We start from the raw sequence: 16,337 nt of genomic DNA, 5'->3' as shown, positions 1-16,337 counted from the left end.
TCCAATGCTGTAAAGTGCTGCATTTGGACTATGGCTGACACATGCAGTTAAACAGAGGACATAAGTATGCCTAATGTCATACAGGACTTCTTGTGTTCTTAGTGGTCTATTCTGAAAGAGCAGGACTCATCTCAATCATTTAGTCATCTAAGCTGTCTCTTTTGTTGACGGAGAATTATTTATTTCCATGAAACAGTCCAACCTATTCTAAAATATTTTCTTCTCCACATCCTTATTTCTCTTCATCAGTATTGAAAGAAGCCTGAAGAGTAGCTGAGATTTCTTGTTTCTAAAAAGCTGCTGGAAGGCAAATATCCTAAGAATACATCACTCCCTACTCTCTCTGACTGTAAAATTTTAAGGTTATATTTTGAATGAAGGCTTAACATCCAGACAGCTTTTTTTTTCCTTCTTCCTATCCAAATAATAATAATAAAAAAAAAACCCACAAGGGAAAACATGTGGGGATTTGTCAGAAAGAAAGGTGAAAGATCAGAAGCTCTGGAGTGCTTGGCTCTGCACTTACATATTTCTTTTCTTGAGAAGTTGATACTGTTGTTTCTAGTGTTTTCCTCTTAGTTGATGAACTTGTGATGGAAAGGTGTGTGTAATTAGAGCTGTCAATATTGAATTCTAAATGCGCAGACACTATGAATCTAATCTAGGTTTCCCAATCCCCAGTCCTCCCTCGCCACTGCCTCTGGGAAAGGCTGAAGCACTTGACTGCTGCTGTGGCAAATTGGGTCCTAATAAGTATGACGCTTTACTGCTTCTTGTTTTTTCTAAGATACAACTACAGCATTTCAGAAGAACTCACCTGGGCATTAATTCAACAAGAAATGTTGATAGGAGTATTATATTTTCCACGTTTTGATATCTCACAGAATGACTTGCATATAAAGAGGCCTGGCAGCTGGTTTGTGTCAGTGACTGATGTTCTTGTCATTTCAGAGTCAGATTCCACAGATTCACCTCTGCCAAGCTTAAGAAAAATATTCAATTTGCAGTTTTTATCCTTTTGCAATTTTAACTAACATGCAAATAAAATTTAAAAAATATTTATATTTAATTGTTATAGGTTTTGTTTAATGTTGAGAAAAAGGTAATCTCGATTCATGTCACCTTTATCAGTAATAGCATGCTTATTCAGAGATAGAAAGGGTCTAAAGTAAGGAATATTCATTTGAGTGCATCAAATTAGTTATAGTCATATGTTTACAACCTTAGAGAGCTCATTCATAACTGATGAAACCTAACAACTAGATAGGATATATGAGGTATTTCAATAAACACCTTATTTAACATGGATGTTTTTATGCTATGTAGAACCTCACCAGGGATCAGGATGGATTCATATGTTATGCAAAAATAAAAAATGCCACAAATTTTTCATCAGAAACCATGGATTCACAAGGCCATCTTCCAATCCACAGACTATTTTCTTATTTAGTGTATCTTATATCTGTTGTTGAACTCAGAAAAGAAAAATGACAAAAAGAGCCCACATCATCCTCACAATTAATGTGAAAAAATGATTCATTTTTCATTTTATTTTAGAAAAAGCAACTCCTCCATAGTGTAAATGTCACCAGATGAGTCCTGCTGCTCTGAAATACAGGTATCATTATGCTGTATAAAATGACCAGGACTGTGGCTTCTTCGATCAGATCACAGACATGGTACAATGTACCAGACTTTGAAGCACAGCTTTTCATTCAGAACAGAAAAAAATGAAACAGAAAACCATTTACATCAACACCTCCTGGTTTTTTCTCACAAAAGATTTTATCACACAAGATCATAGTAAGAATTTAAGCACATGTAGAATTGTAAAATATTTGCACTTGGTATTTTGATCCTTGCCCTAACTGGAATCAGCTGCAAATTCCCCATCAGTCTCCTCAGCAACATCGCACAGGGGAAACCAAAACAGGTGAAAAATTAACGTTGCTTGATGTTGCTGCACTGTTTGTCTGCCTAAAACAAGGTCTGACTTCCTCTCCCTATGCTGTGGTGTATCTGACACATGCAATATTTATGCCCTCTAATATTGTATAGCCATTGCTAGTACGAGGCCATAGGTTTTCTCTGAGTTTACTTGGTTTGCAGGGGCATGGCTTGCCAAATCTGCTCTGCTGGAGCTTTTCTTGACCTGCCTACAGCATTGTTTCTCCTGCTTTATCATAACCACAGTTTCTCTAACTACCTACATGTCTATGGCTAATTTGTTTTACTTTTCTTGTAGTAGAGAGTGAAGCAGTGAGAAGTCACTATTTGCAGAAGGAGAGATTTTTGGCCCTAACAGAACAAAGTGGAGAAATGCAGTCCTGGTGTGATAGGAAAGGTCTTCAAGGACCAATGCAGAGGTGCACCAGCATGAGATGAGGTATGAGGAAAAGGATGGCACCAACAAACCCACAGCTAAAAACCTCTCATGACTTAACTTATCCATGGTCAGTTACAGCAATGCAGAGCTGGATCTGGGCAAAACTGTCTTAGGGGTAATACAGAGAACAAAAATAGCACAAAAGTCACAATATACGGTCAATTTGGATATACCACGGAACTAAAGGTCAATGAAGACAGAGTAAACATTTTAAAGCATGTTAACAAACATAGAAATGATTCCAAGTGGATTCTAGAATGACAAAGACACTAACATCATATTCCTGCAAGAGCAAAAAGAACCAGCTGACAGCTGTGGTGTTTCTCTCTCTAGCAGTCCAAAACTATTTTATGAAGCTATTTTATGTAGTCAGTAGTATAAGATCCCAAAAAGCAATGGAAGGGAAGGCATAACACCTGAAAAAGGAACACAAATGAAGTGTGTGTTACAGTTTTAATTGTATTATTAATACTATTGAAACTCCTTTCTGCGTACAAGTATTACAGCTCCATTATCATTTCTTCTTTCTTCTTTTGTAAAATTAGGACAAACGATGATGCTTGAACTGCAGTGTTAAAATATCAGTTATGCTAACAATAAATTCTCAACTTGATGTATATATTTATACAGTACGTTTCATCTCTGCTCAAAACCCAGAATTTGAGCATAACATACAGTAGAAAGAGCTAGTGTGAGCAATCAGTTGCATTTGCAAATCAATTTAAAACAGCTTGAAGATTTTCTGGACAGCATGAAACAATCATTGGAAAAAAGGGGATGCAAGAGTAGAATTTTACAATTGCAGAAGGGATGCTGAGTAAAAAAGATATACTTCTGCTGGAAAAGTCACAAATACAAGTTTATCAATACTAGAAGTGCATTAATGGGAAATTGCTGAAGCTGTTTTCCCGGGTGGTTTTGAATATGAATACTCAATTCATATATTTATGTTTCTGAACATATTTTATGTAAAGAAAATAATCTGTAATCTTTTATGAAAGGAAAAACCCTCATACAATTGTAAAACATGACCTGAAAATGGAAAATTGTCCCCTTTGAACAGTCATGAGTAATTATGTTGGTTCCACAATCTTTAGAAATGCCTTCCTTTGTGCTCTTGTTTTGCCTTTCCTCAAGTTCTAAGCCATTGACTGGTGGCAGCAGAGCAGCCACAGAAACTCGGAAAACGTTTTGTGTTTAATGTGGCTGGAACAATGACATAGTCTTTCAAACACTCTGACATCCCTCACTGCCTGACATTCTGCCTTAAAAAAAATCCCCGTGGACTGGAGCAACTGACACATGGACTGTAAGTCATGAGATTCAGATCATCATATGATCCCTGAATGCCTCAGTGCGTTGTAAATGACAATATGTGCCCGAATATCAATACAGCGGAGCACTGAGGGAGCATAATGGCCCAGCATGATGCTTTAGACATGTATTTAGGCTCCTGTACATTTCCATTTTTCTTAGTCATTCTCAGCAAGGAAGGAAAAACTGGAAAGAGAGGATGGGGGAGGGAAGGCAGGCAGGAAGGCAGGAAGAAAAGAAAGAAAGGAGAGAAAGGAGAGAAAAAGAAGGAAGGAAGGAAGGAAGGAAGGAAGGAAGGAAGGAAGGAAGGAAGGAAGGAAGGAAGGAAGGAAGGAAGGAAGGAAGGAAGGAAGGAAGGAAGGAAGGAAGGAAGGAAGGAAGGAAGGAAGGAAGGAAGGAAGGAAGGAAGGAAGGGCGGAAGGAAGGGCGGAAGGAAGGGCGGAAGGAAGGAAGGAAGGGCGGAAGGAAGGAAGGAAGGAAGGAAGGAAGGAAGGAAGGGCGGAAGGAAGGAAGGGCGGAAGGAAGGGCGGAAGGAAGGAAGGAAGGAAGGAAGGAAGGAAGGAAGGAAGGAAGGAAGGAAGGAAGGAAGGAAGGAAGGAAGGAAGGAAGGAAGGAAGGAAGGAAGGAAGGAAGGAAGGAAGGAAGGAAGGAAGGAAGGAAGGAAGGAAGGAAGGAAGGAAGGAAGGAAGGAAGGAAGGAAGGAAGGAAGGAAGGAAGGAAGGAAGGAAGGAAGGAAGGAAGGAAGGAAGGAAGGAAAGATTTGTTTTGTCATGTATTGCAGTATTGCAGGAGGGTCATTTAGCAGCTGTACAATGTCCAGCACTGATAAATCTCTCAAGTACTGTAGCTGGCTAAAATAAATCTTCCATCTCTTTGGGGAAATTACAACAGCTGAAAATGCTGCTAGGGAGGGAGAATTTTATGTGGTGCCACAAATGGATTCACAGACATTGATGATCAGACAACAATTGCTGAATACAATCAAATACTCACTTAACATGAGCAGAGCTCTGCAGTGTATAGATGGAATAAATCTAGCAATGCTACCTTCCTGGACAGTGAAAATGCACTAAGTTTATGCTGTTAACCATATTTTATCCACTGAGATGTGTAGGGAGATTTGATTTCTGCTTTTTCTGCTTGATTCCAGTTACTTAAGAAAGTTCAAGCCTGCAGCTACTTAAGAAGGTTTCAGTCAGAGAACAAAGATTGAATTAGTGAATTCACTTTGATTTAGTAGTAAAGTTTTTGGGTCTGTTTGGAAAAAAAATAATGGGAAGAAAGGATTCAAAAGGAGACTAGACAGTAGATGCCTACGGTCTATCACTAGTAAGAGTAGGAAAGAAATATGGTATTAAACAATATTACAAAGATGTATAATGCATTTTAGAAACAAGAGAAAACGGGAATTAATGAGTTATTCTTTTTTATCTTAAAGTATTTTATCTTATCCTATCTTATCCTATTTCATCCTATCCTCCATGTTGCTACTCATATGTATGAGATTTTAGCCTGCTCTCCGAAAAAAAGGTATTATATCACCGGGAAATTCCAGGGCTATGGAAAGACTCCAGAGCCCTCAGTGAGATTCTCTGAGTTCTTTGCATAACCTTATAGGGAGAAAAAGCATCCTAGATTTCTAAGGAAAAAAAATAAAAAAGAAAAAAGAAAAAAAAAAAAGTCAAATTGAAAGACTTGAAAGACATTGCACTTTGGTTTTCTGAGGTGCTACCTTTAGGGGGAAAAAAACTGTTATTGCTTCACTTTGTGGCTGAAGGTCTTCATTTCAGGCTTCAATTATCATTTCCTGTGCAACTTCTAGATGTGCAGAACAGTTAAGCTCCTTGCTCAGGTGGCTCACAAGCGAGGTGGAATGAACTTCAGTGTTTGACTGTTTGTTGGTTGATATTTCTTTTGCTCCCCAGTATCTATTTTGGATGGTACATTCCAACATCTCTCCTGAAATATGGAACAGAAAACAAATCTTTCACATAAATTTAGTAGATGAATTGTTCTCCTCCATGAATGGGAATATAAATGATTTCCATGTGAATTCTAGGGCAATGAATAACTAATTTTTGAAATGCACATTGGAAGTTGAGGGAGGAAGAAGGACCATAATATCTAAGTCCCTCTGAGTGCATTCAGTTTATCCAATTGTAAATGAGAGCAATTATATGTTCCACATAATGGTTAAGAGCCTAAGTTCATGAATGTTGGCAAAGACTCCCGGATCTTTAGCTGGAGTGCTGCACAGAAGTTAAAGGAATATTTTTAATGCCAAATTTTATTTTAAAATGGTTTGAAAATGCTTCTAATTAATAAAATGAATTTAACAAAAAAAAATCTAAACAAGTTTTTCTCCTTTCCAGTGCTATAGCTTTGACACTTTGTTACAACTAAACTATTTTAAAGTTTGAATTTGGAAAAGAAAACATTTTGAAGGGCTTTTTAAAGAAGTGCTAGTATTCTAACAACTCTCACTAGCAATACAGGTAAAAGACTAAAAGGCTTTCTGTTATAAATCTGGATTTTCAGGATTAATTTATCATCTTTTTAAAAATCCCATTGGGTTAAAACTTGTCATACAAGCTGTCAGCCTATATCTCATTTTTTTTTTCCTAAAAGGAAATGTTTCAAATACTTCAGAGAAATTTTAGATATGAACCAATCTCCCAGAATAGAATTTTAATTGGCTTACATGGGGTTTTTTTGATCAGATGAAGATAGAAATGCTGTCAGCACATTTGCAACAATGCACACTAAACTATTGTTGTTATGTGTTCTAGATATTCAAGGGGTAAAATCAGCATTTAATAGCCCACAGATGCCTAGTACCCTTCTTGTCTCATGGGTGAATGGAAGATTAATGAAAAGATTAATGAAGCAGTCTTGCAGCCTCTTAATGTGGATTTTACAGGATGCTAGTTAAAAGGATTGTGTTTAGTTACTGGAAAGGCTGATTGCAACCTGCAGTACTGAAGCCACATGAATCATTGCAGTAGCATATAGAATTGAGACAACAAGCAATTTTAAAGGTACGTAAAATCATTTCTTGATTGATTAAATTCTTCTCCCAAGCAAGAACATTTTACTTAATGTCAGTAAATATGAAAAGCTCAGTCTGAGTCCTGAACAGCTACTTAGTCCTCTTTTCCCTTCTCTGGCATGCAGCTACAGAGATTTGTTACACTCTGTTTTCAAAGTACCAGCGACCACTCTAGCATCACCAGCTTTTACTGTGGCACTGCAAAGACAAAAGACCTTCCAAACGGTGCTCTTCTACTCTGAGTAAATGGAACACTGCTCTGTCAAAGAGAGTATAGAAACATACTGTAGTGGATGAAAGAATGCTGGAATTTTGGTAATGGATCCAGGACAAATTTTTCACAATAGTCTGTGCAGGAGATCAGTCTATAGACAGCTGTCCTCTTCTGAAAGGATCTAGTAAAGAGTGGTGACATAGATCCCTTCCCCTTCCCTGCTGGGTTCACAGGATATTCTATTATATTCTGACTCGTTTCAGAGGAACAGAGCCTGTGGAGAACTTCCCTAATGTCTGTCCTATCACACACATGTTAGAACAAAGGTTTTCAAAACTCCAGGGGCAAGAGAAGCTTCGGTGCTACTCCACACACATCTGTTTACAAGTGTAAATATTTGTAGCATGTGAGTGCACACATTAATCCAGGTGAAGGTGGTGAGGAGGTACCCTGCCTTCCTCTCTGTCAGACTGCTCAACTGCAAGAGCTCCTCTTGCCATGGCATGTAGGTTTTGCTTTTGTTTCTTTGTTCACTTGTTTTCACCAGTGAATACACACAGACTGCAAGGTTCAGAAGACAGGTGGAGGAGGGAGAGAAAAAGCAGCACATAAATGTTGATTTCACAAGGGTTGTTGGGTATTCATTAGAAACATATTTATAGCCACTCCCAATGCACATGCTGATTAAATTGGTCACACATTTTTTGCTGCTGTTTGCTAAACATGCTGTAGAGTTTTGCAGAATACCTATCAGTTAAATCCCAAATGGAGTTCTGCTTGAATTGAACCTAGGTTCTTAACCATATGTTTCATGCTAAGACGTTAATTGGAAATATTTAAGGTACTGAATTGTGGATAACTATTTGTTTTCCATACATACCAATTAGTTACTTGTTTCTTATTTAAATTATATTTTGTAACCTAAGAAAATAGGGAGACTGACTTTTTAAGCACTTTTCATGCAGAAATATACCACTGAGGTTGGCTCAGTTGGTTACAGCGTGTTGCTAATAACACCAAGGTTGTGGGTTCAATCTCCATATGGGCCATTCACTTGAGAGCTAACTTGAAGATCTCTGTGTGCCTCTTCCAACTCAGAGTAACCTGTCTATATATTTATTGCATGTTTCTCTACAGATGTCTAGAGCTATGGGAGGTTTCCAAACAGGGATAACTTAGTGAGATCCAGGAATATATGATGGGAAAGAAAGATATCTTTCTTCTTCCATCCAAGGGTGGAGTTATTGTAATGTACACAACACACTGTCCTTCACTTGTGGCCTTGGGCAAGGGTTACTTGTTTTCCTCCCATCTCCTACTGCCCAAAATGCAGCTGTGTTTGAAGTTTTATAAAACCCTTACAACTCTTTGATAGAGCATGAAAGAAAAATATTTCAGAACTTCACTGAAATTGGGATGGCAATTACATTGTAAATAGCTGAAGAGAGGCAGTTTGATGTTGAAATGGCAATATCAGATTTGTTCTGATACTTTACTTAAAAGAAATTGGTTTTTTACAGATGGAACTGTCTCATCTCATGTAGTAATTTAAATAGTTTCTCTGTAACTCATTGTGAATACACTATTTTATTAGTTTGCTGTCTCAAATTCACACAGTTTTAAATGGATTTTAATGATGAATTCCAGACTTTTCCATTCCACTTTACCACACAAATAAAAGGTATTTCAAACTCAAAAAGATTGATTTTTTCCCCCCTCAAAAAGGTAAAAATTTAAAGACTTTTTTGCTATTATTCTAAAACCTACATTATACTTAAACTGCCTGTAATGATCTTTGTACTAACAGGGCCTTGCAAAGAGATTCTAGTGAGAGCAAAACTCAGATCTGTGGGTAGTGATTCATTCTCAGCAAAGGTTTCTGCTGTCTTTTTATTTGATATAGTTATTTGGAGCTGTACAATATGGATGCTACAAATGCAGAGTTCTCCTTACAATTACTCAAAATTACAGCAAGGACAAAAAAACAGTAAAGCATTAGTCCCTCTCTGTCTATGAATAGGACATTTGTTAGATTAATCTGTTTTGGGGGTACTTGTTCCTCTCTGAAAACTTTGGCAAAATCTCTCATTGCAGAATTTAAACTCTCTAAGCCAAATTACAAAAACAAAACAAAACAAAACAAAACAAAACAAAACAAATCTATTATAAACTTTGGAAAATTTCTAACTCTCTTAGATCTACCCAGTTAATCTCAGAAATATCTTGGGAGTAGAACTCCACTCCAGTGTATTCACTAAACTGAACAACACCCAAATAGTGACTTTTAACCTGGATTTACCCAGTACTCCTTTCCAAACTGCATCTGGCATTTTTCTTTGGGAAACTCATTTGGGACATCTTCACAAGCTTCAGTCAGACAAGATGCATTGTTCTGTCTTTGCTTAAATATTGTTCTTTGTCCTTACGCTTTTAGAGCACATCATTAACCCATTCTCTTTACTTTTTCGCACGTCTCTTCCATGATATCACAATCCTTATTATTTCCTTTATCATTGCATCTGAATGAATAAGTGCAATTTTATTGGTGAGTGTATCACTAGCATGTACTGATTTATCTGACCTGTAGTGGTATTTTTTGCCAGTACTCCTTAAGCCTTGAATGGTAGGTAAGCACCAATTCCTTCTCTGCTGCTGATAAAAATATTTTTCAACCAAATGTTGTCAGTATTCGCTGTTTTACATGAATTCCTCCTGTATGATAACATCTTTTGAGCTTTGTTGTTTCACTCTTTCACAATGAAAATACCTTTTCATTTTCTCTCAATGTCCCCTTTAGCATGGAAGAAAGCTACAGCCCCCTATAGCCTGCTTTTCTCACATACCCTATTCCGCTGACAGAGGCAACCTGCTCATGCGATTGTCCCTGAGAACCTGTGTAAGTTTTTAACTGAAAATATAGCTGTCATTCACATATGCATAAACATATGGATATCAAGAAAAAAAAAGGCAGCTATTTTTTAGTCAGCTATAGTATTTCTTGAATTAGAAAGTTTCTGCATTTATCTGCTTTCTGTGCAGCTACCTCTTTCATTGCTCCTTGAGAAAAGCTTATGACCCTAAGTGGGTCATTAACTTGAAGGCTAATACCTGAAGGACATTTTGTTTGTGTGCTTCCTAGGTTGAATATAACATAAAAATACTGAAATTCTACCTGAATATTTTTTCTAGGAGGTTTCTTTAAAAAATTTGTTGATTTACAGGATGGTATATCTCTCTGAATAAACACAGTTTTTAAGTTTGGCACAATGTTATGTGGAAACATACTACGCTATTGCAGGATAAAGGCTAACACGAAAAAAAGAATTAGATTAGTAGTAGTAGTTGTAGTAGTATTGTTGTCACACTCTGATGTTTTTGCTTCTATTGGGTTTGCAACTGGGGAGGGGGTCTTGAGGGGTGTTTGCTGTGAGAAGCTTCCAGAAGCTTTGCATGTGACCAATAACCTGTGTCCAGGATGGACCTGCCACTGGCCAAGGCTGAGCCCATCAGCCACAGTGGCAGCACCTCTCAGGTAACAGAGTGAAGAGGCAGGGAAGAGGGGTGAAATGCCCAACATCTGTGGAGAGGAGGGAGAAAAAGTGAGAGAAACAGCCCTGCAGACACTGCAGGTTAGTGAAGAAGGGGAGAGAGGAGCTGCTCCAGGTGCCAGAGCAGAGATTCCCCTGCACCACTGAGAGGCAACTGTGCCCCTGCAGCACATGGAGCTCCATGGGGGAGCAGACATCCCATCTGTAGCACCACACACTGGAGCAATGGGAGCATGTGGGGAGTCCTTCCCCTTAGGAGGAAGCAACAGTAGAGACAATGCATCATGAACTCACCACAGGCCCCATTCCCTCTTCTCCTGGATCACTACAGGTGGAGGAGGCAAGAGACATTGTGAGTAAAGTTTAGTTTGGGATGAAGGAAGGGGTGGGGGTAGACATATAATGAGATCTGTGGAGCAAAGCATGTCATCATTATCAGTCCAGAACAAGGCATCCAAAGAATAGATCTGGTGGAAGGTAAAGATCTTGTGGATTCGACAGCAACAAAGCTCAGATATATTAGACAGAAGCAGAAAGGAAAAAAATGAGCTTTACCAGTGAAAAAAAACAGTTCAGAGGAAATAAAGGAGTAGGATCTCTGTGAAAACAGAGCAAGACAAGGAGATAAAGAGACCCACACGGATTGGGAAAAAAGGTGTTTGGTTTCTCCTTATTGAAGATGTAGTTAACGGTGGAAGCCAGCCCACAGGGAGGAAGGGGGCATAAAGCACACAAGCTACATGTCCCATGAGTCTCCAAGGGAGCTCAGCCAGCACAAATGAACGTCAAGCTGGCACAAAATATTTAATTTCAATTTTCCCAATGGAAAAATAAAAAAATAGCAAAACAAAACCCCCACACACAAGAAAACAAGTAATGCTAGCAAAATCAATATTTTCGGGTGAGAATTTGGAGCCAGTGGGAAAAGGTTGATTCCCTGGACTTTGTTTATGTATCTTGGCAGGTGTGTTATTTCTCTAATTTAATCAAAGAGTTATATAAAGCTCTAATGTTGGAGAAAAGGCTGAATATTGATTAGCATGGAAACTTGGGTCTAGTCATTCATTGGAAACAACAGGGGAGAAGCAATGTTGCTTGAAAATCTTCCAGATGGGATAGATAAGTTTGTCCCTAGCTTCTGTCCAGGGTAGCCTTCAGATCTTCAGATTGCCTTACTTCCTATAGACAATCTGAACAATGCCACACCATGTTTGTCTTTCTGTGTCCTGCATAGCCACACACAGGTTGTAGGGGCACGACTTTGGATGGACACTCATAACTTCATGAACGTCGTCTGGGGGTACAACACATATCCTCAGTGTCATGCTTTGAAAGTCCCAGCCTGGTGACTGCAGCACAACCTCCAAGTTACTCTGGACACTTGGATCTGAAAAGAATACCAACCTCATCTCCTAAATTGATAATCATGTCCTACACTCATCTGATACCATTGAGGCCCATATAGAAGTCAGAACCTCTCCTCAAGTCCTATAAGCAGTGTAGGGATGGGGAATGGGGGAAAGCAAGGGAGGGAGAGGGAGAGGGAGAGGGAGAGGGAGAGGAGAGGGAGAGGGAGAGGGAGAGGGAGAGGGAGAGGGAGAGGGAGAGGGAGAGGGAGAGGGAGAGGGAGAGGGAGAGGGAGAGGGAGAGGGAGAGGGAGAGGGAGAGGAGAGGGAGAGGGAGAGGGAGAGGGAGAGGGAGAGGGAGAGGGAGAGGGGAGAGGGAGAGGGAGAGGTTCGGAGAGGAGAGGAAAAGAGAAGAGAGAGAAGAGAAGAGAGAGAAGAGAAGAGAAGAGAAGAGAAGAGAAGAGAAGAGAAGAGAAGAGAAGAGAAGAGAAGAGAAGAGAAGAGAAGAGAAGAGAAGAGAAGAGAAGAGAAGAGAAGAGAAGAGAAGAGAAGAGAAGAGAAGAGAAGAGAAGAGAAGAGAAGAGAAGAGAAGAGAAGAGAAGAGAAGAGAAGAGAAGAGAAGAGAAGAGAAGAGAAGAGAAGAGAAGAGAAGAGAAGAGAAGAGAGAGAAGAGAAGAGAAGAGAAGAGAAGAGAAAGAAGAGAAGAGAAGAGAAGAGAAGAGAAGAGAAGAAGAGAAGAGAGAGAAGAGAAGAGAAGAGAAGAGAAGAGAAGAGAAGAGAAGAGAAGAGAAGAGAAGAGAAGAGAAGAGAAGAGAAGAGAAGAGAAGAGAAGAGAAGAGAGAGAAGAGAAGAGAAGAGAAGAGAAGAGAAGAGAAGAGAAGAGAAGAGAAGAGAAGAGAAGAGAAGAGAAGAGAAGAGAAGAGAAGAGAAGAGATTAACTTTGACAGAAATCTGATAGATTAGTGTTAGATGAGAAAGCCTTAAGATGACTGAAAGTGTTGTCAATATGGTCTGGAGTGACAGCATCACCAAAGGTATTTTGCTGGCCTGATGTTTTCTTGAAAGCAGAACAGTACTGAAAACTGAAAATTAGGAAAGTAGCCTAATTTTGTTTTAAGACAGAAGACCCTCTGCAAAACATACTTCTATCTTTTCAAGGTACGTGCATGAACATCAGTAGGTAAAGAATCTTGGGAGGTTTGAATGCTTAGTCAAACTTTCTCTAGTCTGCAAAATCTTATGAGAATTTAACCTTTACAATCTTCAAATCTTACAAGAATTCATAAAATTAACTACATTTTACTTGGATATCCCTGTGGACTGCAAATTTTCCAGGGGCCCACAGTCAATGAAAAAGAAGTCTACCAGCTGACTGCAGACTTTCGGAAGATATACAGAGAAAACTGCCATGATATCTTCGTTCATTTTTGTTGTTGTTGTTTCTTTGGTTGGTTGTTTTGTTTGTTTGTTTGTTTTATGGGGTGGAACGGAACAGAACGGAACGGAACGGAACGGAACGGAACGGAACGGAACGGAACGGAACAGAACAGAACAGAACAGAACAGAACAGAATAGAATAGAATAGAATAGAATAGAATAGAATAGAATAGAATAGAATAGAATAGAATAGAATAGAATAGAATAGAATAGAATAGAATAGAATAGAATAGAATAGAATAGAATAGAATAGAATAGAATAGAATAGAATAGAATAGAAAATTTCAGTTGGGAGTAACCTACAACATCCATCTAGTCCAACCATCTAACTACTTCAGGGATGACCAAGAGTTAAAGGATTTTATCAAGGGCATAGCCCGAATGCCACTAAATGCTGATGGGCTTGGGGTATCACCCAGCTCTCCAAGAAGCTTGTATACATACAGTAGAATAATGATCCCTTCTCACCATCTGGTCATGGTGTGTTTGGTGTACCCTAGTGTTTGGCGTTTGTTTTGCCCTCATGGCTGACAGGGCTGGCTCACATTGAGCCTCCTGCCAACCAACACTCCCAGTGCCCTGTCTGCAGGGTTGTTCTCTAGCCTACCCTCTCCCAAATATTATATTGTTAAACTTGAGGAAGAGAACTACAGGTGGGTCTACAGCTCAGACTCAGAGACAGCCTCATCTTTATTTAGAAATCATGAGTAATCTGGAGAAACATGTTTTTTATACCAGGGAGAGGGATCTCTCTTGATTGCAAGCTACAGCACCAGTTGCAGGACACACAAAAATGGGTTTAGATCTGGTCATATCCTGCTCCATGACTTTCCCATTAATTTTGCTTCATTCCCTAGAGGAAAAACTGATCTATGGCAATTTACATGAGTTGTTATTCAGCAGAACAACTGAAAACTAGAGGTTCTTTGGGTTTTGCACGCTTCAAAATGCAGCAATAGAGTTTTACCAGAAGAATTTGGCCACCTTATAGAGTTATTAAGACTGGTTGTCATCCTAGTTGTAGCAACTGACTGTGTGCATCTTTAAAGTCTGCTCCAGTTATGAAACAAAACACACAAAGGTTCTTTAAGTTAATGTTTTTACCTCTCCTGACAGCCTGAGATCAGATCTCTAGTGAATGAAGTCTTTGATCTGGCTTCAGAGAGCCAGGATTATTCTGAGGCAACATTTCCCTTTAAATGACAACATACACTACTACTTTTTCTTTGTACTTCTGAAACTCTTGGAGTTGTCTTGAGCTGCATAAACATCACTACACGGGTTTGAGACGACCTGAGCTGTCCCACCTGTCCTTCAGCTGCACTTCCAGTAAGGTATAGTTTTCTATTAAGGTATAGTTTTCTATTTTATTTTACAGTATTGAGAGGATATCTGATATTGCCTCTGCCATTTCAAGCACTAAAATATTTCTGTCTTTAGGCAACTGAGCTGAGCCTTTAAAGGCTGAAACTAGCAAAAATGTGAAAAAGGCTCTGATCAAAGTTAATGTTTTCTTCCTTCATTGGAGTTTATTCCCTCCCACATGGCACCGATTACGTGGGAGAATGCCTAACACCTACAGAAGAGACATGCTACTGAGGGATATGAAAATAATTTAGTGTGATGTCTGTAAACTGTAAGAATTTAAGACACATTAACATAATGCGCCTTGTGCTTTGTCGCTGTGCATCTTAGGGGCTAGGGATTTTTTTTTCACACAGTAAAAAAAGATATTTAACCTCCTTTTGAAAATCTAACATGTATTTTAATAGTACAAAACCACAATAAAAATAACCTTAGTGTCCCTCTAACTATATCTGTAAAACTGCTAGCCTAATTCTGCACTGTTTTCCTGTTTTCCTCTACATCTATTGATGTATGGATGTGCAAAGTAGGACAAATATATCAACCAGCTCAGAATGACAGCACTTTATACCCAAGTAGCAATGACTCTGCATCAATGTAAATGACAATCAGGCAAAAACAGCAGAAAATCTAGCTCTATAAATAATGACAGGGCCTTAAATTTAATCCGTTCTTGAAGAAACAAACTGCACTTCAGAGCAAGTCTGTTCCATAATACAGAATAATTTTGACCTAGTATTTTTCCCTTTTCCCAAAGCAGGAGATTTGAAGACTGCAATATTGTAAACCAAGCAGTGACCTTGGTTGACTAAGTGAACTTCCTTTTATTAAATGCTTTAAAAATATTAAATAAACAAGCTAAATAAAAGAAATAAGAAGTAGATTTAAGGCTTAGGTGCACTATGAAGAAATTGTTTTTTCTAGGTTTATAAAAATAAATTTTTAATTAAAAGCTGAATCTTTTTCTTTACTTTTTGAAACATGTATCTAATATATACACATGTACATTATTAAAAAACTTCTTTATAAATATTTCAAATTTCTTTTAACTATTATCATTATTTTATTCTATTTTCCTTTAAAAAATTTTTGATGAAAACCCAATACACTTTTGCTCACTTTAAAGTCTGTTTAAATTTTGGGTGTTTTTTTGCAAAATGAATTTGAAAATAGATGTTTAAACTAAACATTCTGTTTCATTCTACCCAGTCTGAAAAGGAAAATGTAACATTTAAACAGGGGGAATAAAAGTGTCTTCTTTGCTAAAGACAATTTCAGACTCTTGGTCATTCTCGATTATCAGTATAAGAATGCATGGGAAGAGATTTCCAGAGAGGTTATGAACAGGGACATATTGGAAGGGAATGGATACACACAGCAACTTACATCAGCTGGATCTATCTTCACTATCTATCTATTTTCACTGCTGAGCATAGTAACTTCTACAATTGTTCCACTTGCCTTGGCCAAGAGGAACATGTCCCAACATGAAACAGACAGGGAAAATGAAAAAAGTATAAAGAAAAAGGAAACCCAAATACCAAAAACAAACAAATTTATTTGAATGTTCAGTCTAGGAGACAGAACAGTGAAGCTCCCAAGACAGTGCCAAAATCTCATCTCCAAGCATTGATGGGGGTGCCATGTAACCAAAAGAAGGAGCACACCACTGAAAGGA

Source organism: Prinia subflava, chromosome 3, assembly GCF_021018805.1.
Source record: "Prinia subflava isolate CZ2003 ecotype Zambia chromosome 3, Cam_Psub_1.2, whole genome shotgun sequence".
In the NCBI taxonomy this organism is placed as follows: Eukaryota; Metazoa; Chordata; class Aves; order Passeriformes; family Cisticolidae; genus Prinia; species Prinia subflava.
Note: the sequence above shows the minus strand (reverse complement) of the source record.